The sequence below is a fragment of the Triticum urartu genome, chromosome 2A (genome assembly GCF_056163025.1).
Source record: "Triticum urartu cultivar PI428250 chromosome 2A, HENAU_Tu73, whole genome shotgun sequence".
Taxonomy (NCBI): Eukaryota; Viridiplantae; Streptophyta; class Magnoliopsida; order Poales; family Poaceae; genus Triticum; species Triticum urartu.
The window spans coordinates 638,942,228-638,969,942 of record NC_141874.1 but is presented as its reverse complement, the minus strand read 5'-3'; positions in this window follow the sequence as shown (position 1 = coordinate 638,969,942).

Sequence of the window (27,715 nt, the reverse complement as noted above, 5' to 3'; positions counted from 1 at the left end):
TAAAGTTGAAGAAAATACTATCATTTATAATGATTCTGTTGTTCCTACTGCTTATATTGAGAAACCACCTTTCCTTGTTAGAATAAAGGATCATGCTAAAGCTTCAACTGTAGTTCGTAAGAGTAATACTAGAACACCTACACCCTCTGAGCAAATTAAAGTTGAACCTAGTGTTGCTATGGTTAAAGATCTCTTGGACGATAATATTGATGGGCATGTTATTTACTTCTGTGATGAAGCTGCTAGAATTGCTAGGCCCGATACTAAAAATAAACATAGACCTGTTGTAGGCATGTCTGTTATTTCTGTTAAAATAGGAGATCATTGCTATCATGGCTTATGTGATATGGGTGCTAGTGCAAGTGCAATACCTCATTCCTTATATAAAGAAATTATGCATGATATTGCACCTGCTGAGATAGAGGAAATTGATGTCACAATTAAGCTTGCCAATAGAGACACTATTTCAACAGCTGGGATTGTTAGAGATGTTGAAGTCTTGTGTGGGAAAGTCAAATATCCTGCTGATTTTCTTGTTCTTGGTTCCCCACAAGATAACTCTTGTCCCATTATATTTGGTAGACCCTTCTTGAATACTGTTAATGCTAGGATAGATTGCAATAATGATGTTGTTACTATTGGTTTGGGGGATATGTCTCATGAGTTTAATTTTGCTAAATTTCATAGACAACCCCATGATAAAGAATTGCCTAGTAAAGATGAAATTATTGGTCTTGCTTCTATTGCCGTGCCTCCTAATGATCCTTTAGAACAATATTTGCTAGACCATGAAAATGATATGTTTATGAATGAAAGAAGGGAAATAGATGAAGTATTCTTTAAACAGGGACCTATTTTGAAACACAACTTGCCTGTTGAAATCCTAGGGGATCCTCTGCCACCCAAGGGTGATCCCGTGTTTGAGCTTAAACCTTTACCTGATACTCTTAAATGTGCTTATCTTGATGAGAAAGATATATATCCTGTTATTATTAGTGCTAACCTTTCAGAGCATGAAGAAAAGAAATTATTGAAAAATCTAAAGAAGCACCGTGCTGCTATTGAATATACTCTTGATGATCTTAATGGCATTAGTCCCACTCTATGCCAGCACAAAATAAAATTGGAGAAAGACGCAAAACCGGTTGTTGATCACCAACGACGGTTAAATCCTAAGATGAAAGAAGTGGTAAGAAAAGAAATACTAAAGCTTCTGGAGGCAGGTATAATTTATCCCGTTGCTGATAGTCAGTGGGTAAGTCTTGTCCATTATGTCCCTAAGAAGGGAGGTATTACTGTTGTTCCTAATGATAAAGATGAATTGATCCCACAAAGAATTGTTACGGGTTATAGAATGGTAGTTGATTTCTACAAAATAAATAAAGCTACTAAAAAGGGTCATTACCCGTTACCCTTTATTTATCAAATGCTAGAAAGATTATCCAAACATACACATTTTTGCTTTCTATATGGTTATTCTGTTTTCTCTCAAATACCTGTGTCAAAAGAGGATCAAGAAAAGACAACTTTTACTTGCCCTTTTGGTACTTTTGCTTATAGACGTATGCCTTTTGGTTTATGCAATGCACCTGCTACCTTTCAAAGTTGTATGACTGCTATATTCTCTGATTTTTGTGAAAAGATTGTTGAGGTTTTCATGGATGATTTTTCCGTATATGGAAATTCTTTTGATGATTGCTTAAGCAACCTTGATCGAGTTTTGCAGAGATGTGAAGAACTAATCTTGTCTTGAATTGGGAGAAGTGCCACTTTATGGTTAATGAAGGTATTGTCTTGGGGCATAAAATTTCTGAAAGAGGTATTGAAGTTGATAAAGCTAAGGTAGATGGTATTGAAAAGAGGCCATGTCCTAAGGACATCAAAGGTATAAGAAGTTTCCTTGGTCATGCTGGTTTTTATAGGAGGTTCATTAAGGGCTTCTCTAAAATTTCTAGGCCCCTGACTAATCTCTTACAAAAAGATGTTCCATTTGTCTTTGATGATGATTGTGTAGAAGCATTTGAAATACTTAAGAAAGCCTTGATTTCTGCACCTATTGTTCAGCCACCTGATTGGAATTTACCCTTTGAAATTATGTGTGATGCTAGTGATTATGCTGTAGGGGCTGTTCTAGGGCAAAGAGTTGATAAGAAATTAAATGTTATCCAATATGCTAGTTAGACTCTGGACAGTGCCCAGAGAAATTACGCTACTACTGAAAAATAATTTTTAGCAGCCGTGGTTGCTTGTGATAAGTTCAGACCTTATATTGTTGATTCTAAAGTAACTGTTCACACTGATCATGCTGCTATTAAATATCTTATGGAAAAGAAAGATGCTAAACCTAGACTTATTAGATGGTTTCTCTTGCTACAAGAATTTGATTTGCATATTATCGATAGAAAGGGAGCTGAGAACCCCATTGTAGACAACTTGTCTAGGTTAGAGAATGTTCTTGATGACCCACTACCTATTAATGATAGCTTTCCTGATGAACAATTAGATGTCATAAATGCTTCTTGTACTGCTCCATGGTATGCTGATTATGCTAATTACATTGTTGCTAAATTTATACCACCTAGTTTCACATACCAACAAAAGAAAAAGTTTTTCTATGATTTAAGACATTACTTCTGGGATGACCCACACCTTTATAAAGGAGTAGATGGTGTTATTAGACGTTGTGTACCTGAGCATGAACAGGAATAGATCCTACGCAAGTGTCATTCCGAGGCATATGGAGGACACCATGCTAGAGATAGAACTGCACATAAGGTATTGCAATCCGGTTTTTATTGGCCTACTCTCTTCAAGGATGCCCATAAGTTTGTTTTGTCTTGTGATGAATGTCAAAGAATTGGTAATATTAGTAGACGTCAAGAAATGCCTATGAATTATTCACTTGTTATTGAACCATTTGATGTTTGGGGCTTTGATTATATGGGACCGTTTCCTTACTCTAATGGGTATACACATATTTTAGTTGCCGTTGATTACGTTACTAAGTGGGTAGAAGCTATTCCAACTAGTAGTGCTGATCATAACACCTCTATTAAGATGCTTAAAGAAGTTATTTTTCCTAGGTTTGGAGTCCCTAGATACTTAATGACTAATGGTGGTTCACATTTTATTCATGGTGCTTTTCGTAAAATGCTTGCTAAGTATGATGTTAATCATAGAATTGCATCCCCATATCATCCACAGTCTAGTGGTCAAGTAGAATTAAGTAATAGAGATCTTAAATTATTTTTGCAAAAGATTGTCAATAGATCTAGAAAGAATTGGTTAAAGAAACTTGATGATGCATTATGGGCTTATAGAACTGCATATAAAAATCCTCTGGGTATGTCTCCGTATAAAATGGTTTATGGAAAAGCTTGTCACTTACCTCTCGAACTAGAACATAAGGCATATTGGGCCATTAAAGAGCTCAATTATGATTTCAAACTTGCTGGTGAGAAGAGGCTTTTTGACATTAGCTCGCTTGATGAATGGAGAACCCAGGCTTATGAGAATGCCAAACTGTTTAAAGAAAAGGTTAAAAGATGGCATGATAAAGGATACAAAAGCGTGAGTTTAATGTAGGTGATTATGTTTTGCTATACAACTCTCGTTTAAGATTTTTTTGCAGGAAAACTCCTCTCTAAATGGGAAGGTCCTTACGTCATCGAGGGGATCTATCGTACCGACGCCATAAAAATCAACAACTTTGAAGGCACAGATCCAAGGGTGGTGAACGGTCAAAGAATCAAACATTATATCTCAGGTAATCCTATAAATGTTGAAACTAATGTTATTGAAACCGTAACCCTGGAGGAATACATAAGGGACACTTTCCAGAACGTTTCACACTCCGAAAAGGAATAGGTATGAGGTACGGTAAGTAAACCAACTCCAAGACAGTTCTAATAGCAATTTTTCTCCGTTTTGGAATATTTAAGAAAATAGGAAAATAAGAAGCAGTCCGGGAAGGACACGAGGCATCCACGAGGGTGGAGGGCGCGCCCTACCCCTTGGGCGTGCCCCCCTGCCTCGTGGGCACCTCGTGTGCTCTCCGGACTCCGTTTTCTTGCATGATACTTCCTTTGGTCGGTAAAAATTCATTATATAATCTCCCGAAGGTTTTGACCACCGTATCACGCAAATATCTTCTGTCTTTGTTTCGAGCTGTTTTTCTGACAGATCTAGATCACCATGACGTCTCCAAGTGCCCCCAAGGACAAGTTCTTCGAGAAGGTCATCAACCCCTACCTCGCGGAGGTGTTGCATCACCCTCAAACCATTGAGATGCGTGACGGGTTGATGTCTACTATACAACCTTCTTCTTGTAGACGTTGTTGGGCCTCCAAGTGCAGAGGTTTGTAGGACAGTACAAATTTCCCTCAAGTGGATGACCTAAGGTTTATCAATCTGTAGGAGGCATAGGATGAAGATGGTCTCTCTCAAGCAACCCTGCAACCAAATAACAAAGAGTCTCTTGTGTCCCCAACACACCCAATACAATGGTAAATTGTATAGGTGCACTAGTTCGGCGAAGAGATGGTGATACAAGTGGTATATGGATGGTAGATAAAGGTTTTTGTAATCTGAAAATATAAAAACAGCAAGGTAACTAATGATAAAAGTGAGCACAAACGGTATTGCAATGTGTTGAAACAAGGCCTAGGGTTCATACTTTCACTAGTGCAAGTTATCTCAACAATAATAACCTAATTGGATCATATAACTATCCCTCAACATGCAACAAAGAGTCACTCCAAAGTCACTAATAGCGGAGAACAAACGAAGAGATTATGGTAGGGTACGAAACCACCTCAAAGTTATCCTTTCTAATCGATCTATTCAAGAGTCCATAGTAAAATAACACGAAGCTATTCTTTCCGTTCATTCTATCAAAGAGTTCGTACTAGAATAACACCTTAAGACACAAATCAACCAAAACCCTAATGTCACCTAGATACTCCAATGTCACCTCAAGTATCTGTGGGTATGATTATACGATATGCATCACACGATCTCAGATTCATCTATTCAAACCAACACAAAGTACTTCAAAGAGTGCCCCAAAGTTCCTACCGGAGAGTCAAGACGAAAATGTGTGCCAACCCCTATGCATAGGTTCATGGGCGGAACCCGCAAGTTGATCACCAAAACATACATCAAGTGGATCAATAGAATACCCCATTGTCACCATGGGTATCCCACGCAAGACATACATCAAGTGTTCTCAAATCCTTTGAAAGTGCAACTATCCCTAGGTGGTTTTGGTAATTCATAACAACATATAGCTCATTGAGCTAATGCTATTCCAAGATGACTATTTCAGGAAAGCTCAATGATTGGCATGGCATGGATGTGAAAGTGGAACCCTCAAAATGCTAAGGACAAAGGATTGGCTCAAGCTCAAAAGCTCAAGACTCTTCATTTTACATTTTAGTGATCCAAGATCACATTGAGTCCATAGGAAAAGCCAATACTATCAAGGAGGGATGAGGTGTTGCTTAATGAGCCTCTTGCTTCATGTGCTTAGTGATATGCTCCAAAACCCTCAACTACTTTCCCATATCCACATATGACCTAAACCCTAAGCCAAACTCGGTCCTACCGATTCTTTCTATCCGGCGCCACCGAGTTTCACTTGCCATAAGCCACTGCCAAACCCTAGCAATTCGGTTCTACCGATAGGGATCTCGGTCTCACCGAGATGGGATTGCAAACTCTCTGTTTCCCTTTCGTAACTTTTCGGTCTCACCGAAAGAGCGAATTGGTCCCACCGAGATTGCAATGTAAACTCTTTGTTTCCCTTTTGTAACTTTTCGGTCTCATCGAAAGAGCAAATCGGTCCCACCGAGTTTACCTGACCAACTCTCTGGTTAGCTTATTACCAAACTCGGTCTCACCGAGTTTGTGTAATCGGTCTCACCGAGATTACGTTATGCCCAAACCCTAACCATATCGGTCCTACCGAGTTGCATGTCAGTCCCACCGAAAATCTCTAACTATCACTAGGTTTACCTTTTCGGTCCGACCGAGTTTGTTGATTCGGTCCCACTGAGATTGGAAAACTGTGTGTAACGGTTGGATTTTGTGTGGAGGCTATATATACCCCTCCACCTCCTCTTCATTCGTGGAGAGAGCCATCAGAACACATACACAATTCCAACTCATATGTTCTGAGAGAGAACCACCTACTCATGTGTTGAGACCAAGATATTCCATTCCTACCATATGAATCTTGATCTCTAGCCTTCCCCAAGTTGCTTTCCACTCAAATCTTCTTTCCACAAAATCCAAATCCTATGAGAGAGAGTTGAGTGTTGGGGAGACTATCATTTGAAGCACAAGAGCAAGGAGTTCATCATCAACACACCATTTGTTACTTCTTGGAGAGTGGTGTCTCCTAGATTGGCTAGGTGTTACTTGGGAGCCTCTGACAAGATTGTGGAGTTGAACCAAGGAGTTTGTAAGGGCAAGGAGATCGCCTACTTCATGAAGATCTACTGCTAGTGAGGCAAGTCCTTCGTGGGCGATGGCCATGGTGGGATAGACAAGGTTGCTTCTTCGTGGACCCTTCGTGGGTGGTTGCTTCTTCGTGGACCCTTCGTGGGTGGAGCCCTCCATGGACTCGCGCAACCATTACCCTTCGTGGTGGAGCCCTCCGTGGACTCGCGCAACCGTTACCCTTCGTGGGTTGAAGTCTCCATCAACGTGGATGTAGGATAGCACCACCTATCCGAACCACGGGAAAAACATCCGTGTCTCCAATTGCGTTTGAATTCTCCAAACCCTTCCCTTTACATTCTTGAAAGTTGCATGCTTTACTTTCCGCTGCCAATATACTCTTTGCATGCTTGCTTGAATTGTGTGATGATTGCTTGACTTGTCCTACAATAGCTAAAATCTGCTAAGAACTAAAATTGGGAAAAGGTTAAGTTTTTATTTGGTCAAGTAGTCTAATCACCCCCTCTAGACATACTTTCGATCCTACAAGTGGTATCAGAGCTTTGGTCTCCATTTGCTTTGATCTCCATAGCTTTTGGTGGTCATAGCCTTGGTTTCACAACCTAGGAGAGTATGGCATCTAGCGAGGGAAATTATCACCGTAGAGGTCCTTACTTTGATGGTACTAATTTTGCTAGTTGGAAGCATAAAATGAAAATGCACATTCTTGGACATAACCCCGCCGTTTGGGCTATTGTGTGTGTTGGTTTGCAAGGTGATTTCTTTGATGGGAAAGAACCAAACCGTGAAGCTACCGCGGATGAGTTGAAGATGTTGCAATACAATGCTCAAGCTTGTGATATTCTCTTCAACGGATTGTGCCCCGAAGAATTCAACAAAATCAGCCATCTTGAGAATGCAAAGGAAATTTGGGACACTTTGATTGATATGCACGAAGGTACCGACTCCGTTAAGGAATCCAAGTTGGATGTGCTTCAAAGTCAACTTGACAAGTTCAAAATGAAGGATGGTGAAGGTGTCACTGAAATGTACTCTAGGCTTGCTCTCATCACAAATGAGATTGCCGGCTTAGGAAGTGAAGAGATGACCGATAGATTCATCATCAAGAAGATTCTAAGAGCCTTGGATGGAAAATATGATACCGTGTGCACATTGATCCAAATGATGCCCAATTACAAAGATCTCAAGCCAACGGAGGTGATTGGAAGAATTGGTGCTCATGAGATGTCACTTAAGGATAAAGAGGAACTTCACAACAAATCAAGTGGTGCCTACAAAGCCTCATGTGAAGCCCCTACATCATCAAGTGAGAAACAAAACTTCAATGAAGAATTGAGCTTAATGGTGAAGAACTTCAACAAGTTCTACAAGAGTAGAAGCAAAGATAGAAGCTTCAAGTCAAGGTCCTACAATGACAAAAGATCTTCTAGTCGAGAGCGAAACTGCTATAGTTGTGGAAGACCCGGACACTATTCCAATGAGTGTACGGCTCCCTACAAGAGAAGAGAAGATTCTCCAAAAAGAAGAAGCAAAGAATCACCACCAAGAGAGAGAAGGAGTAGAGATGATCGTTATGAGTGAAGATACTCACAGAGAAGCAAGGATTCGGAAAGGAAGGAAAAATCATCAAGGAGCTACACAAAATGAAGACATCAAGATCATGTTGGTGAATGGGTATCCGGCTCCGACTCCGACAGCCACTCCGAGAGAAGTTATCACTCCGACTCCGAAGATACTCAAGATGAAGGTGTTGCCGGTCTAGCACTTGTGTCAACCAACTCCTACGACATATTTGACTCACCAAATGAAGGAATTGGAAGATGCTTCATGGCCAAAGGTCCTAAGGTAACACACCCCGAGTATGTTGATTTCAATAGTGATGAAGATGACTTGTTAGGTGATGATTTGCTTGTTGACAACTCTAGTGATGAATACTATGATGAAACGTCAATTAATCATGCTAATCAAGATAAAACGAATGACAATGATAAGGAGAAGATTGAGGCTCTAACTAAAGAACTAAACACTCTTAAGTTAGCTCATGAAACTATCTTCGAAGATCATCAAGAACTTTTAAGAGCTCATGAGAAATTACACTTTGAAAAGCTCAATCTTGAGCAAGAGCATGAGTTCTTAAAAGCAATCAATGATGATCTCCGCAATAAAAGTTCTTCTTACATTGCCAAGCGTTTACTCTTATCCACTTACATGCCTCAAGTCAAGTCTAGTAACAAGAACAAGAAAGATTCTTCCTCTAGCAGTAACAATGATCATGCTAAATCCAATATTGTTCCTTCTAGTAGTTCTCTTGATTCCACTAATGATTCTCTTAGCCAAGTTACACTTGAGCAAGAAAATAGCTTATTGAAGGGAATTATAGAGAAAGGAGTGTACAAAAGCCTTGCTGGGAGTAAGCAATTCGAGGAAATTGTGCGCAAGCAAGGAATGCACCGGAAGAATCAAGGTGTTGGTTTTGAACGAAAGTTCAATGCCAATGGAGTTGAGTGGGAAGAAGATCAATACCCCAAGACAAAGTTTGTTCCTCAACAAGAGAAGTATGATACTTCTTTCAAGGGGACACAAGCTCAAGATGATCTTCCACCACAAGAGTACAAGCAAAAAGGCAAGGACAAGCTTCAAGAGGAAATTGATGCATTTGAAGAAGCTCCTAAGACCTTAGTCAAGTGGATTCCCAAGACTACTTCAAGTTCCACTTCATCAAGTACGACTACAACTCCAAGGATTCCCATCAAGATGGTGTGGATCCAAAAGAAGAAGAACTAGAGAGTTCTTGAGGGTAACTCTGCCAACATACTTCACTCTTATCATTTTGGCAAGAACAAGTGCAATCAACTTCCACATCTTGCACTAGTTGAAGGAGTCACAAACCCTCTTGTTGGTAAGATAAGGGACAAGGTAACCTAAAAGTTTTCATGGACATCATCTTGTGTGTGCATCACTCTATGTCTATGGATATCCTTGTTTGTTCCTTGTGGGACTAACCCATGTAGGTATTGAAAGTGCAATTCACTCAAATGGATAGCTCCAAGTGATCTACATCAACATTGAGCATCCACATCTTCAACATCTACATGAAGTCATCATCGACAAAACCCGAGGTTAGTTCATCCCTCTAAGGGGGGGATATCACATCTAGGGGGAGCTTTACTCTAAGACTTGAGCTAAAGCAACTCTAAAGATGTGAACACAACAATGCTTTATGTAAAAGTGGTAACCCCACTTGAGCTTAAACGATGAGTATGACCTATGATCAAGTGTTCTCACTTGACTCCTAAGTCAATATACTCATATATAGATGACCTTGTCATCGCAAATTGCTTGATAGATGCTAGAATTGGTTGTGCATGCCTTGTCACATATTTCATTTGCCATCTTATTGTGTGAGCATGCTGGTTGCATATTTTACTCATTCGAGGACATCCACTTGTTGTTTTGATTGTTTGGTTTTATTTCCTTTTGCCAAGTGGATGGACAAGAATGCCTAAGAACCTCCTCTAGCTATCTATGCTTTTCTCGTCTCAAACTCTATTCATGCTACATCACAAAATTTGATCAAGTCAGATTCGAACCACTCTGTGTGAGGAGCGCTCGGAGTCCCCGATTCGTCATAGACTTAAACTTCCAAAACCTCTTTATGATTCTCGGTCTGACCGATACCCCACTTTCGGTCCTACCGAGATCATTAAGTTGATCTAGGTTTTCGATCTCGGTGCAACCGATTTGAACCATTCGGTCACACCGAGTTGCAACAACTATATACAGTTTTGCATCTCGGTGCCACCGAGTTGTTCCACTCGGTCACACCGACAGGGTCGGGCTATATATAGTCACGAGAAATTTTTTGGAAATTTCTCCGAACCCCTTTGCCCACGCGATAGCCTGCTCTGCCAACTTGGTCTCCGGATCGTCTCCTCGCCGCCAGCCGCCTCCAGTCGCTGGTCTCCGTCGCCGTCAACGGAAATTCAACCCCGCCGTTGTCGCCGTAGTGAGTCTCTGCCGAACTAGGGTATGGACTCGATCTTTGTGCTATTCCCCAATCCGATTCTTAGCACATTGTGATCATCATGATTCTTGCCACGTTTGTTAAACTTCTATCCAGTCAATGAACTTGTAGATTAGGTTTAATTCGAAAATTTTAGGGTTAGGTTTCCGCCGAAACCATCTCGGACCCACCGAGTTGAAAAACTCGGTCCCACCAATTTGGCTTATGCCATTGCACAAGTGAGACTCGGTCTGACCGAGAATTACTTATCGGTGTGACCGATTTTGGAACTCTATGAAACCCTAGCAGTATCGGTGCCACCGAACTGTGACTCAGTCTGACCGAGTTCACCAGTTTAGGTGCCAAAACTGCTTCGGTATCACCGAGTTTAGAAATCGGTAGATCCGAGATGCTTTCAGTGGGAAACTAAAACTAAGTTTTTGAATTATTCTTTTGCAAAAATCTCTGCATTTTGTGATGCTCATCCACTCTACCTCATCTATAAACTGTTCACAGGGTCAGCAGTCAGCTTGTTCATCATGTCAGACCAAAGTGATAGCCAGAATGTGTCAGAACAGCAAGTGCAGATGAGTGAGGGCACTAGTCCCTCAAGTTCTTCAGATGAAGGCAGCAGGAGCACCCCTAGCAATCTGCCAAAAGCCGCCACAAGACAAAGGAAGAAGAGAACCTCAGAATCAGAGGATGAGGACTATGTGGCAGAAGAGGAAGCAACTTCAAAGAGAGTAGTGCTCGAGAAGGAACATGGCTCAGCTCAAGGCACAAAGCCAGGATTGAAAATCAAAAGGCCAGCAGGTAGACAGCCTATGCCAAAGGCCAGAGCTTCAACTCAGATTCCTGAAAAGCCTGCAACCATAGAGCCAGTTGCTGCTGAAGGAAAGAAAAGGAAGGAAAGGGTCAAGAAGACCGTAGCCAGAGTGCTTGGAAAGGTTTCCATCATGGAAGAAGAGAAAGAAGAAGAGGTTGCTGCACCATCACCTAAGGCACCTAAGCTTATGGGTGATGCTATCAGGACAGGGGCTGCTGCATCCAAGCCCAAAGAAGCACCCAAAGCTGCCTCCAAGCCCAAGTCTGCCCCAAAGAGAAATACGAGGAGCATACCTACAACTGAGAAGAACAAGGCCCCAGTGCCTGAAGCTGCTGAAGAAGATGATGAAGAGCATGTTCTGAGAAAGCTCAAGCCCAAGATCCCAGACCACAATGATGCTCATCCTGTGGCTGAGGACATGAAGCTCAGAAGAGACTCAGGGCTGAGGAAGTGGAGAGAAGCAGATCCATATGCTTCAAGGAGAAGAACTGCTATTGATTATAGGTTCCACACTAAGGAACAGCAGGACTTCTATGAGACAGTTTTGTTGGACAAGAAGCCCATAGTTTGTGACATGAGATGGGTCAATTGGGAGTACATCAAGGACAATGAAGAAAACTACCCTGGAGTGTATGACAGCTTCAATGCTTGTGGAGTAGCAGACTTTGTTGGGCAGAAGCTCACAAAGTGGAACGAGGAACTCATTATGCAATTCTACTCCACAGCACATTTCTACCCAGATGGAAAGATCACATGGATGTCTGAAGGTACGAGGTACCAATCTACTGTTGCTGAGTGGGCACAGCTCATCAATGCCCCAGAGGAGCATGAGGATGACTTGGATATCTATGCCAAGAAGAAGATGGACCACAACTCTATGTCCAATATGTACAAGGAAATTCCAAACGAGGCACTTGATACTTTCAAGTTTGGGTCTGTGCATTATCTTCTGTCAGGGCTGCCAACCATTAACTGGATCCTTAGGCACACTCTGTTGCCCAAGTCAGGTGATCACAAGATGATCAGAGGCCATGCAATCAATTTGCTTCATGTATTTGATGTGCCTCAGAAATTCAAGGTCATGAGCCTCATAGTAGAAACTATCAAGAGGACTACAGCAGATCAGAAGAGGAGCTGTGGTTATGCCCCTCAGATTCAGGAGTTAATCAACTCGAAGATGGGCACAGGCATATACTTGTTGGACAAGGAACACTTGCCTATTCATCCAGACTTTGAGGACAACCAAGTTGTGATGAATGAGAATGAACCATCATCAGTTCAAGCACAAGCAAAGAAGGAGCAGGCGAGGAAGGAGAAAGCTGCCAAGATGCCAACTCAAGAGGAGGCATCTGAGTATTTCTTGAAAACCAAACAAGAGCAGCTTGGTGACTTGATTGCATCCACACTGAGGATTGAGCAAGGACTGGCCACCCTCACTCAGAATCAGCAGAGCTTAGAGAGGATCATGGAACAGAAGTACTATGACTTGGATGTCAAAGTAACAGAGATTCAGTCTGCAGTGGAAGAACTTCAGGATGACATGCAGGAGAGGAGAGGCAAGACTACAACTGATGCATTTGCCAGAGTGCCAAGAGCTCAGAGATCACATGCAATGCCAGTTGCTGACACCAGAGCCACCACTTCTGCACCAGCTACAGCTTCAGTTCCACCAGCTCCAGCATCTACTTCAGCCTCAACTCCAACCACGTCTACAGAAGGCTTTGTCCTTGGAGTGCTCCGGACTCCACCACCACCTGAAGATCAAGCCTGAGTGTCGACTTAGCACTATGCATTTTCTAGGAACTTTTTGGTAACTTGTTGCCAAAGGGGGAGAAAATGTATAGATCATAGGCTTCGAGAGAGAGTGTTGCTTTTATTCTCTCTTGTTTTATTTGGTGGTTTTTGGAACTTTGTTTGCTTTTGTGTGAGATACTATGTCATTGCTCGTGAGACATTGATGATCATGTGTTTGATCATAAGCTACACTTAATGTTTGCTTAATATTATCATCTTATCTATCTTATGTGATCATTCACTATTCTTGGTGATGAGTGCATGTATTTCATTCTTATCATTTTAAGCGCTCCACCAAGATGTATCTGACATGGAAGAGTAACCCATGACTCTAACTCTTTGTGCATTTGCAGTCCAAAGCAAATTTTAAATATGCACAAATTTAGGGGGAGCTCTTACTTGTCACATACTTCTCAAAGCGACGATATATTTCATGCTTATTATCATTTGTCGAAGCTTTGATCTATATGTTGTCATCAGTTACCAAAAAGGGGGAGATTGAAAGTGCAACTATCCCTAGGTGGTTTTGGTAATTCATAACAACATATAGCTCATTGAGCTAATACTATTCCAAGATGACTATTTCAGGAAAGCTCAATGATTGGCATGGCATGAATGTGAAAGTGGAACCCTCAAAATGCTAAGGACAAAGGATTGGCTCAAGCTCAAAAGCTCAAGACTCTTCATTTTACATTTTAGTGATCCAAGATCACATTGAGTCCATAGGAAAAGCCAATACTATCAAGGAGGGATGAGGTGTTGCTTAATGAGCCTCTTGCTTCATGTGCTTAGTGATATGCTCCAAAACCCTCAACTACTTTCCCATATCCACATATGACCTAAACCCTAAGCCAAACTCGGTCCTACCGATTCTTTCTATCCGGCGCCACCGAGTTTCACTTGCCATAAGCCACTACAAAACCCTAGCAATTCGGTTCTACCGATAGGGATCTCGGTCTCACCGAGATGGGATTACAAACTCTCTGTTTCCCTTTCGTAACTTTTTGGTCTCATCGAAAGAGCGAATCGGTCCCACTGAGATTGCAATGTAAACTCTTTGTTTCCCTTTTGTAACTTTTCGGTCTCACCGAAAGAGAAAATCGGTCCCACCGAGTTTACCTGACCAACTCTCTGGTTAGCTTATTACCAAACTCGGTCTCACCGAGTTTGTGTAATCGGTCTCACCGAGATTACGTTATGCCCAAACCCTAACCATATCGGTCCTACCGAGTTGCGTGTTAGTCCCACCGAAAATCTCTAATGGTCACTAGGTTTACCTTTTCAGTCCGACCGAGTTTGTTGATTCGGTCCCACCGAGATTGGAAAACTGTGTGTAATGGTTGGATTTTGTGTGGAGGCTATATATACCCCTCCACCTCCTCTTCATTCGTGGAGAGAGCCATCAGAACACATACACAATTCCAACTCATATGTTCTGAGAGAGAACCACCTACTCATGTGTTGAGACCAAGATATTCCATTCCTACCATATGAATCTTGATCTCTAGCCTTCCCCAAGTTGCTTTCCACTCAAATCTTCTTTCCACAAAATCCAAATCCTATGAGAGAGAGTTGAGTGTTGGGGAGACTATCATTTGAAGCACAAGAGCAAGGAGTTCATCATCAACACACCATTTGTTACTTCTTGGAGAGTGGTGTCTCCTAGATTGGCTAGGTGTTACTTGGGAGCCTCTGACAAGATTGTGGAGTTGAACCAAGGAGTTTGTAAGGGCAAGGAGATCGCCTACTTCATGAAGATCTACTGCTAGTGAGGCAAGTCCTTCGTGGGCGATGGCCATGGTGGGATAGACAAGGTTGCTTCTTCATGGACCCTTCGTGGGTGGTTGCTTCTTCGTGGACCCTTCGTGGGTGGAGCCCTCCATGGACTCGCGCAACCATTACCCTTCGTGGGTGGAGCCCTCCGTGGACTCGCGCAACCGTTACCCTTCGTGGGTTGAAGTCTCCATCAACGTGGATGTAGGATAGCACCACCTATCCGAACCACGGGAAAAACATCCGTGTCTCCAATTGCGTTTGAATTCTCCAAACCCTTCCCTTTACATTCTTGCAAGTTGCATGCTTTACTTTCCGCTGCCAATATACTCTTTGCATGCTTGCTTGAATTGTGTGATGATTGCTTGACTTGTCCTACAATAGCTAAAATCTGCCAAGAACTAAAATTTGGAAAAGGTTAAGTTTTTATTTGGTCAAGTAGTCTAATCACCCCCCTCTAGACATACTTTCAATCCTACATCCTTAAAGACTCAATCTGATAAGATAACTTCAAAGGGAAAACTCAATCCATTACAAGAGAGTAGAGGGGGAGAAACATCATAAGATCCAACTATAATAGCAAAGCTCGCGATACATCAAGATTGTACCACCTCAAGAACACGAGAGAGAGAGATCAAACACATAGCTACTGGTACATACCCTCAGCCCCGAGGGAGAACTACTCCCTCCTCATCATGGAGAGCACCGGGATGATGAAGATGGCCACCGGTGAGGGATTCCCCCTCCGGCAGGGTGCCAGAACAGATCTAGATTGGTTTTCGGTGGCTACGGAGGCTTCTGGCGGCAGAACTCCCGACCTATTGTGCTCCCTGAAGTTTTTAGGGTATATGGGTATATATGGGAGGAAGAAGTACGTCGGTGGACCTCTGGGCTGTCCACGAGGCATGGGGGCGCGCCCCCACCCTCGTGGGCAGCCCGGGACTCTCCTGGTCCATATTCGATACTCCGTGGGCTTCTTCTGGTCCAAAAATAAGTTTCGTGAAGTTTCAGGTCAATTGGACTCCATTTGATTTTCCTTTTCTGCAATTCTCTAAAACAAGGAAAAAACAGAAACTGGCACTGGGCTCTGGGTTAATAGGTTAGTCCCAAAAATAATATAAAAGTGTTTAATAAAGCCCATAAACATCCAAAACAGATAATATAATAGCATGGAACAATCAAATATTATAGATACATTGGAGACGTATCAGCATCCCCAAGCTTAATTCCTGCTCGTCCTCGAGTAGGTAAATGATAAAAACAGAATTTTTGATGTGGAATGCTACCTAACATATTCATCATGTATTTATCTTTATTGTAGCAAGAGTATTCAGATCCATAAGATTCAAGACAAAAGTTTAATATTGACATAAAAATAATAATACTTCAAGCATACTAACTAAGCAATCATGTCTTCTCAAAATAACATGGCCAAAGAATGTTCATCCCTACAAAATCATATAGTTTGGTCATGCTCCATTTTCGTCACACAAGAATGCTCTCATCATGCACAACCCCAATGACAAGCCAAGCAATTATTTCATACTTTAGTAATATCAAACTTCTTTCAACTTTCACGCAATACATGAGCGTGAGCCATGGATATAGCACTATGGGTGGAATAGAATATAATGAGGGGGTTATGTGGAGAAGACAAAAAGGAGAAAGTCTCACATCGACACGGCTAATCAATGGGCTAGGGAGATGCCCATCAATTGATGCCAATGCAAGGAGTAGGGATTGCCATGCAACAGATGCACTAGAGCTATAAATGTATGAAAGCTCAACAAAAGAAACTAAGTGGGTGTGCATCCAACTTGCTTGCTCAGGAAGACCTAGGGCACTTAAGGAGGCCCATTGTTGGAATATACAAGCCAAGTTCTATAATGAAAAATTGCCACTAGTAATTGAAAGTGACAAAACAAGAGACTCTCTATCATAAAGATCATGGTGCTACTTTGAAGCACAAGTGTGGAAAAAGGATAGTAGCATTGCCCCTTTTTATTTTCTATTCTTTTGGCCTTTCTCTTTTTTTGGGACAATGTTCTATTAATGATGATCATCACACTTCTATTTATTTACAACTCAAAGATTACAACTCGATACTAGAACAAGATATGACTCTATATGAATGCCTCCGGCGATGTACCGGGATTGCAATGAATCAAGAGTGACATGTATGAAAAATTATGAATGGTGGCTTGGCCACAAATATGATGTCAACTACATGATCATGCAAAGCAATATGACAATGATGATGCGTGTCATAATAAACGGAACGGCGGAAAGTTGCATGGCAATATATCTCGGAATGGCTATGGAAATGCCATAATAGGTAGGTATGGTGGCTGTTTTGAGGAAGATATAAGGAGGTTTAGGTGTGATAGAGCATATCATATCACGGGGTTTGGATGTACCGGCGAAGTTTGCACCAACTCTCAATGTGAGAAAGGGCAATGCACGGTACCGAAGAGGCTAGCAATGATGGAAGGGTAAGAGTGCGTATAATCCATGGACTCAACATTAGTCATAAAGAACTCACATACTTATTGCAAAAATATATAAGTCATCAAAAACCAAGCATTATGCGCATGCTCCTAGGGGGATAGATTGGTAGGAAAAGACCATCGCTCGTCCCCGACCGCCACTCATAAGGAAGACAATCAAATAACACCTCATGTTTCAAATTTGTTACACAACGTTTACCATACGTGCATGCTACGGGACTTGCAAACTTCAACACAAGTATTCCTCAAATTCACAACTACCCAACTAGCACAACTTTGATATCACTATCTCCATATCTCAAAACAATCATCAAGTATCAAACTTCTCTTAGTATTCAATGCACTTATATGAAAGTTTTTATTATATCCCTCTTGGATGCCCATATTAGGACTAATTTCATAACCAAAGCAAATTACCATGTTGTTCTAAAGACTCTCAAAATAATATAAGTGAAACATGAGAGTTCATCTATTTCTACAAAATAAAACCACCACCATGCTCTAAAGAGATATAAGTGAAACACTAGAGCAAATGGCAAACTACTCCGAAAGATATAAGTGAAGATCAATGAGTAGTCGAACAATTATGCAACTATATGAAGACTTTGTAACATTTAATAATTTCAGATCTTGGTATTTTATTCAAACAGCAAGCAAAAAAATGAAATAAAATGACGCTCCAAGCAAAACACATATCATGTGGCGAACAGAAAATATAGCTCCAAGTAAAGTTACCGATGAACGAAGACGAAAGAGGGGATGCCTTCCGGGGCATCCCCAAGCTTAGGCTCTTGGTTGTCCTTGAATATTTCCTTGGGGTTCCTTGGGCATCCCCAAGCTTAGGCTCTTTCCACTCCTTATTCCATAATCCATCGAATCTTTACCCAAAACTTGAAAACTTCACAACACAAAACTTAACAGAAAACTCGTAAGCTCCGTTAGTGAAAGAAAACAAAACACCACTTCAAGGTACTGTAATGAACTCATTCTTTATTTATATTGGTGTTAAACCTACTGTATTCCAACTTATTTATGGTTTATAAACTCTTTTACTAGCCATAGATTCATTAAAATAAGCAAACAACACACAAAAACAGAATCTGTCAAAAACAGAACAGTCTGTAGTAATCTGTAACTAACGCAAACTTCTGGAACCCCAAAAATTCTAAAATAAATTGCTGGACGTGAGGAATTTGTCTATTAATCATCTGCAAAAAGAATTAACTAAATAGCGCTCTCCAATAAAAAATGGCAGCAATTCTCATGATCACTAAAGTTTCTGTTTTTTACAGCAAGATCAAGAAGACTTTCCCCAAGTCTTCCCAACGGTTCTACTTGGCACAAACACTAATTAAACAAAAAAACACAACAAAAACAGAGTCTAGATAAATTATTTATTACTAAATAGGAGCAAAAATCAAGGAACAAAATTAAAATTGGGTTTCCTCCCAACAAGCGCTATCATTTAACGCCCCTAGCTAGGCATGATGATTTCAATGATGCTCAAATAAAAGATAAGAATTGTGACATAAAGAGAGCATCATGAAGAATATGACTAGAACATTTAAGTCTAACCCACTTCCTATGCATAGATATTTTGTGAGCAAACAACTTGTGGGAACAATAATCAACTTGCATAGGAAGGTAAAACAAGCATAACTTCAAAAAAATTAAGCACATAGAGGGGAAACTTGATATTATTGCAATTCCTACAAGTATATATTCCTCCCTAATAATAATTTTCAGTAACATTATGAATGAATTGAACAATATAACCAGCACTAAAGCATTCTTTTCATGATCTACAAGCATAGAAATTTTATTACTCTCCACAGAAGCAAAATTCTTCTCATTCGGAATAATGGGAGTATCATAAGAGACTCGAATACTATAAATTGTGTCCACATTAAAAGAGTAATGTTCAGAAAAAGGGTAATAATAATCATGACAAATTTTATAAATATAATCATCACTACTTTTTATAGCATAAGTGTTATCACAATAATCATCATAAGTAGCAACTTTGTTCTCATCATAATCGATTGAAACCTCTTCCAAGATAGTGGAATCATCACTAAATAAAGTCACGACCTCTACAAATCCACTCTCATAGTTATCATAATAAGATTAAACATCCTCCAAAATAGTGGGATCATTACTTCCTAAAGTTGACACTCTTCCAAACCCACTTTCATCAATATAATCATCATAAGTAGGAGGCATGCTATCATCATTATAAATTTGCATATCAAAACTTGGGAGACTAAAAATATCATCTTCATTAAACGTAGCATCCCCAAGCTTGGGACAAACATTAATTGCAGCAAATATATTCTCAAAAACATCATATTCATCAAACATAGCATCTCCAAGCTTGGGCCTTTTCATATCATAAGCATAATCACTCTCATCATTAATAGTATGGATAGCGCTAATAGTATATCAATTATCATATTCTTCCAAGCAAGTGCCAAAAATATTTTCAAGATCATAAGAAGTATCATTATCTTCCACAATTATATTTTCATGAGGCACAACAGTAATAGGAGCAACATTATTTGGGAGAGATATCTTTTTACCTCTCTTCCTTTTTCTTTTCTTCTTCTTCACCACATCATGTGTGGGTTCAATCCTCTTTTTGGAGCTCCTCATTAATGAGATTGGTTGAATAGAAGGCTCCTCCTCGTTACCTGATTCATCATAAGAAATAATAGGAGAATATTGGGAAGTCTCTTCCCTTTCGTTAGTATTCTCTTCATCCTCTATTTGTTTTCTTTTCTTTATGTAATTGGCAATATAAGGGTTTTCAACGCAATTCACCGCACAATACATATAAATTTCCTCTAGATCAAAATCAAGAAATTTATCGAGATTAAATTTTGGAATACCCTCAGTTATACGTTTCATTTCTTCATAACGCAAAAGAAGACTAAGCTCTTTATGATGCTCAAGAGTAATCAAGTTATCACAATTTTTGGACACGACTTGATCATGAAACAAATAACATTGAAGCTTTAAATGACCATGTTCATTGCAAAGTTCACAAGGATGGCGATAAATATTGAATCTTTCAGCACAAACATCTAGCCTTTCTTGCAACAATTTAGTATCTAAATGCTTATGCCTCTTGCAATATCTACCTTCCCTATTTGGTGTGTACTTGCAAACCCAATGCACTCCACAAAAATTGACATGTTTATAGGAGAAATTTTCATCATAACTAGTGCAATCATCATTAGTACTATGGATATTCAAGGAGTTCATACTAACAACATTGCAATCATGCTCATCGTTCAAAGATTTAGTGCAAAACATTTTAATGCATTCTTCTTCTAACACTTTGGCACAATTTTCCTTTCCATCATACTCACGAAAGATATTAAAAAGATGAAGCGTATGAGGCAAACTTAATTCCATTTTTTTTGTAATTTTATTTTATAAACTAAACTAGTGCTAAAACAAGAAACAAAAAGATTTGATTGCAAGATCTAAAGATATACCTTCAAGCGCTAACCTCCCCGGCAATGGCGCCAGAAAAGAGCTTGATGTCTACTACACAACCTTCTTCTTGTAGACGTTGTTGGGCCTCCAAGTGCAGAGGTTTGTAGGACAGTACAAATTTCCCTCAAGTGGATGACCTAAGGTTTATCAATCCGTAGGAGGCGTAGGATGAAGATGGTCTCTCTCAAGCAACCCTGCAACCAAATAACAAAGAGTCTCTTGTGTCCCCAACACACCCAATACAATGGTAAATTGTATAGGTGCACTAGTTCGGCGAAGAGATGGTGATACAAGTGGTATATGGATGGTAGATAAAGGTTTTTGTAATCTGAAAATATAAAAACAGCAAGGTAACTAATGATAAAAGTGAGCACAAACGGTATTGCAATGCATTGAAACAAGGCCTAGGGTTCATAGTTTCACTAGTGCAAGTTCTCTCAACAATAATAACATAATTTGATCATATAAATATCCCTCAACATGCAACAAAGAGTCACTCCAAAGTCACTAATAGCGGAGAACAAACAAAGATATTATGGTAGGGTACGAAACCACCTCAAAGTTATCCTTTCTGATCGATCTATTCAAGAGTCCGTAGTAAAATAACACGAAGCTATTCTTTCCGTTCAATCTATCATAGAGTTTGTACTAGAATAACACCTTAAGACACAAATCAACCAAAACCCTAATGTCACCTAGATACTCCAATGTCACCTCAAGTATCCGTGGGTATGATTATACAATATGCATCACACAATCTCAGATTCATCTATTCAAACCAACACAAAGTACTTCAAAGAGTGCCCCAAAGTTCCTACCGGAGAGTCAAGACGAAAATGTGTGCCAACCCCTATGCATAGGTTCATGGGAGGAACCCGCAAGTTGATCACCAAAACATACATCAAGTGGATCAATAGAATACCCCATTGTCACCACGGGTATCCCACGCAAGACATACATCAAGTGTTCTCAAATCCTTAAAGACTCAATCCGATAAGATAACTTCAAAGGGAAAACTCAATCCATTACAAGAGAGTAGAGGGGGAGAAACATCATAAGATCCAACTATAATAGCAAAGCTCGCGATACATCAAGATCGTACCACCTCAAGAACACGAGAAAGAGAGATCAAACACATAGCTACTGGTACATACCCTCAGCCCCGAGGGAGAACTACTCCCTCCTCGTCATGGAGAGCACCGAGATGATGAAGATGGCCACCGGTGAGGGATTCCCCCTCCGGCAGGGTGCCGGAACGGGTCTAGATTGGTTTTCTGTGGATACGAAGGCTTCTGGCGGCGGAACTCCCGATCTATTGTGCTCCCCGAAGTTTTTAGGGTATATGGGTATATATGGGAGGAAGAAGTACGTCGGTGGACCTTCAGGCTGTCCACGAGGCAGGGGGCATGCCCAGGGGGGTGGGCTTTTCCCCCACCCTCGTGGGCGGCCCGGGACTCTCCGGGTCCATCTCCGATACTCCGTGGGCTTCTTTTGGTCCAAAAATAAGTTCCGTGAAGTTTCAGGTCAATCGGACTCCGTTTGATTTTCCTTTTCTGCAATACTCTAAAACAAGGAAAAAAACAGAAACTGGCACTGGGCTTGGGTTAATAGGTTAGTCCCAAAAATAATATAAAAGTGTTTAATAAAGCCCATAAACATCCAAAACAAATAATATAATAGCATGGAACAATAAAAAATTATAGATACGTTGGAGACGTATCAGGGGTTGCTGCACATCCATGATGTTGAGGGACCAAGGAGGACTGAAAGCGTGGAGACAAGACTCGAGGCAATGGATCAAAAAGTTTTCAAGTGCCAGGAGATGGTGGAGTGTAGACTCGACGCTAACCACATAATGATCACGGAGTTCACCAACAACACCAAGCAAGAGGCCAGGAACATCGGGGAGACCATCTTCAAGCTTCACGAGAAAATCAAGCATCTCCAAGCCCATATCTATGACCTGCAAAACCAAAACTGTGAGTATGGATATAGATTCAAGAGGATGAGTTTGGCTGCAGATTTGAGGATTCCAGAGACTCGGTCATCCTTCTATGATGGTGAGCCTATGCCATGGAAGATGGACGACAAGCCCACATCATCAACAACTCCATCATCACCACCTTCGAGGAAGGAGGCATAACACATGGGTATGGGCACTCCCCTTGGCAACTGCCAAGCTTGGGGGAGTGCCCCGGTATCGTATCATCATCACACTTTTATCTTTACCGTTTTTCTTAGTTCGATCCTTTTGGTAATATCTTGATCTAGTAGAATAAAGTTTTAGTATGATCTAGTTTTGAGTTTTGCTTTATGATCCTTCTATGTAATCGAGTCCTTGAGTTATATAATAAAGATTAGTGTTGAGTCAAGGGCTTTGCCATCTTGCTATGATCTTGAGGAAATAAAAATAAAAAAGAAGAGAAAGAACAAAAAGAAATAAAGAGATCATATGGATCTTATGGAGAGTAATGACTTCACATATAAAGAGTATGATGAATAAAAGTTGTTGAGAGTTGACAAACATAGTTTTGGTCATCGTTGCAATTAATCGGAAGTAATAAAGAAAGAGAGGTCTTCACATATAAATATACTATCTTGGACATATTTTATGATTGTGAGCACGCATTAAAATATGACATGCTAAAGAGTTGATGTTAGACAAGGAAGACAACATAATGGGTTATGTTTTCTTACATCCGAAATAAATTATATTGTCATGGATCATCCAACATGTTGAGCTTGCCTCCATCTTTTGCTAGCCAAATTCTTTGCACCAAGTAGAGATACTACTTGTGCTTCCAAATATCCTTAAGCCCAGGTTTGCCATGAGAGTCCACCATATCTACCTATGGATTGAGTAAGATCCTTCAAGTAAGTTGTCATTGTTGCAAGCAATAAAAATTGCTCTCTAAATATGTATGATTTATTAGTGTGGAGAAAATAAGCTTTATACGATCTTGTGATGTGGAAGACATAAAAGCGACGGACTGCATAATAAAGGTCCATACCACAAGTGGCAATATAAAGTGACATTCTTTTGCATTAAGATTTCGTGCATCCAACCATAAAAGCACATGACAACCTCTGCTTCCCTCTGCGAAGGGCCTATCTTTTATTCTTGTCTTATACGAAAGTCTTGGTGATCTTCTCCTTTCCTTTTTACGTTTTATCCTTTGGCAAGCACAATGTGTTGGAAAGATCCTGATATATATAGCCAATTGGATGTGAGTTTTCATGAACTATTATTGTTGACATTACCCTTGAGGTAAAAGGCTGGGAGGCAATACTATAAGCCCCTATCTTTCTCTATGTCCGATTAAAACTCCATATCCATAAATATTGCATGAGTGTTAGCAATTGTGAAAGACTAAATGATAGTTGAGTATGTGGACTTGCTAAAAAGCTCTTATATTGACTCTTTCCGATGTTATGATAAATTGCAATTGCTTCAATGACTGAGATTATAGTTTGTTAGTTTTCAATGAAGTTTATGATTCATACTTGAAACTGTGAATGAATTGTTACTTTAGCAAAAGAGATCATATGACAATATATATATATATATATGGGTTAATTATCCTTTTGCCCTCAGTGGTGTCCATGTGCTCAGTTTTGCCCTCAGATGCGAATTGTCCTCAGTTTTGCCCCTAGTCCATGCACAGCAACTATGACGAGGCCAAACGGCCATATTTGAATCCATTCCGTCCGCCGACGTTAGTGGTTGTGGGTCCGGAGCTTACATGTGGGACCGCATGGACGTGGGTCCGGAGCTGACATGTAGGCCCGTGCAACTAAATCCCCAAATCATTCTAGCTCACACCCATCCGCCCGGCCGGCTATCCTGCGCCGCCGCCACCTGCGCCGCGGCCAGCACCTGCCCCGCCACCAGCTGCACGGCCTGCTCCGCCGCTACCGCCCTACGCCTACGCTCCACGGCTACCTGTAACGCCCACCACCTTCCAGCGATGTCACGGGTGGGGCGCCCGCCACCTGCTCGATCCACGGCGCGGCCTCCTTCCGTGCGCCCGGCCAGAGCACTCAAAGGTGGGGGGCTGCTGGAGCTATTTGAACTATGAGGAAGAACCCTAGGGCGAAATGGTGAGCAGCAGCGACCCCGGAGTATTTGGCGAGGTAGGCATCGGGCCGGAGATCCGCCGCGTCCACGACTGGGTTCCCGAGGAGTAAGTCTCGCCTCTTGTTTAGATTGAGCTTAGTTGTGCATTTGAACACTTGATTCGAGTAGGTTTGCCCAATTAGTGTGCTGATTGCGTCTCTATTTTTCGCCGCTTAGGATGGAGTTGCCGTTTGCTTTCATGGTGCACATTAGAAGGGACCGGTACATGTTTGATGCAAAGGATAAGAAGAAATACCAAGGAGGTTTTGATTATCGGTTGCCAATGGCTAGTAATTGGAGTTTTAGACAATTTGGGGAGGTAATTTGTAGCCAATATCCTTGGGGTTTGCTTGATGACGTGGTATACAAATACTATGATGGGGAAAAGAATTGGGTGACAGTTAGTAATGATGAAGAGCTAGCTACCATGTTTGTTAGGCATAAAGAGAAAGATAATTTTCATGTGAGGCTGCAAGTTGATGTGCTTGAGCAGGCATTTGGACCTAGGATGGCGGGTGCAACATCTCGGGGAGAACCAAGTCGTCGTAATGGCATCTCTAGCCAGAATAGTTCAGTTGGTGCACGGCGACGTGGTGGCTCGACAAGTGTGGGAAACAACAGTAGGGTCCTCCTTGAAGTGGAGCCTGATGGCTACAATTCTGGGTTGATGAAGAGAAGCTATATTCTGATGTTATTCGGAATTTATGACGGGCACCTCGGACTGAAAACCAAGATGAGGCTCACAATGCAGTCTGTGTGGATGATGACGCGATGGGTGAGGACGAAGACCTTGCAGCTGTTGAATGGGACCCTTTGAACCCTCATATGGAAGAAGGTACAGTTTTTGCATCCATGAATGAGTGTAGAAATGCACTTGTGACGTACTGCATCAAGGTAGAACGTACTTTCAAAGTTGACAAGAGCGATCAAGTACGTTACAGAGTGCACTGTCCGACTGAGGGTTGTCCATGGAGGCTGCTCGCATCTAAAATGCGGAATAGCACTAATGTTCAGGTCAAAGTGAACCCTTTTAAGCACACATGCCAGGAATCAACCCTTAGGAAGGATACGATCAGTAGAGCCAAGTCAAGATGGGTGGCAGAAGAAGTAAAGAAGTGGGTGAAAGAAAACCAGCAAGTGGGTCCAAAGGAATTGCAGAAGAACATCAAAGATAAGTTCAAGATAGATTTACCATACATGAGGTTGTTCAATGGTAAACAACATGCTATGGATTCTATTTATGGTAACTGGCAGGAAAGTTTTTAATTGTTGTATTCATTCAAAGGTGAAGTGGAGATGACAAGCCCAGGTAGTATTGTAGATATTTATCACCACACCATGGAGTACACATTCAGGGGAGTGACAAAGACCAAGGAATGCTTTAGGAGGGTTTTTGTCTGCTTTGAGGCTTGTCGCCGGGGTTTTTTGGCAGGCTGCAGGCCTTATTTGGCTATTGATGCCACTTTTCTCACAGGGAGGTTTAAAGGACAGTTAGTAGCAGCTTGTGCAGTTGATGCACATAGTTTTGTATTTCCAGTTGCCTATGGTGTGCTGGAGACAGAGTCTGAGGAGAGCTGGACTTGGTTTTTGCATAATCTCCGCCGGGCTATTGCACATCCCAATGGGTTGGTCATTCATACAGATGCCTGCAAAGGTTTAGAAGTGGCCGTGGACAATGTGTTCCCTGGAGTAGAGCATAGGAAATGCATGCATCACCTTGCTGCAAATTTCATGAAGAAATTCAAAGGAAAGGTGTATACCGACAATTTATGGCCAGCATCTTTGACTTGCAGTGTGAAGAAGCACAACTACCACTTGAGGCAGTTATACATGAATCCCAAAGTGAAAGAATACTTGGAAACACACCACTCCAAGTTATGGGCCAGAAGCCAATTCAGTGAAGTGAGCATAGTTGACTATGTGCACAATAATCTATCAGAGTCTTTCAACTCAACGATCCGGAAACTAAAGGGTCATTATGTGGTGGATTTGCTTGACAGGATAAGGATAGAATACATGCAAAAATTTCATTATTGTGCAGGAATAGCCGAGGCAAAATTCATGGGCCACATTATCATCCCTGCCGTGATGAATGAACTGAAGCAGAAGACAACAGGCTTGGAAATGAACATGACTCTTTGCTCGGGTACCATAGCATAGATATCATATTTGGATAAAGAGAAGAGGGAATGGAGATATCCAGTGGATTTAGAAGCTAGAACTTGCAGTTGTAGGCAATGGCAGATAACTGGGTTGCCATGCATTCATGCCTTGTTTTTCATCACTTCTCTCCCAGGTCCAGCAGGGAACATACAACAGTATGTGCATGATTACTACTCTGTTGCAAGGTTCAAAGCCACATATGCTTATGCCATGCCTGCTATGGAGGGAAAACAACAATGGGACATGGTGAACCCTGGATTCAAGCTTTGCGCTCCAGTTCTGAAGAGAGCAGCAAGTAGACCAAGGAAGAGTCGAATCAGACCTCGCAGCGAAGGAGCTGGACTTGGAGCGAGGAAGCGTAAGTGCACAAGGTGTGGTGGGTCTGGTCATTTTGGTAAGTATTGTGATAACACAGTAGATCCAGCGTTCGGAGAGAGTTTCAATGAAGGCTTCGATGAAAATGTTGGTCAGCAGCCGGTTGCCTCAACGGATGATGAAAATGATGGTCAACAACCGGTTGCATCAGATGAGGATTTTGACGAGGTTCCAAATGATGATGGTCAACAGCC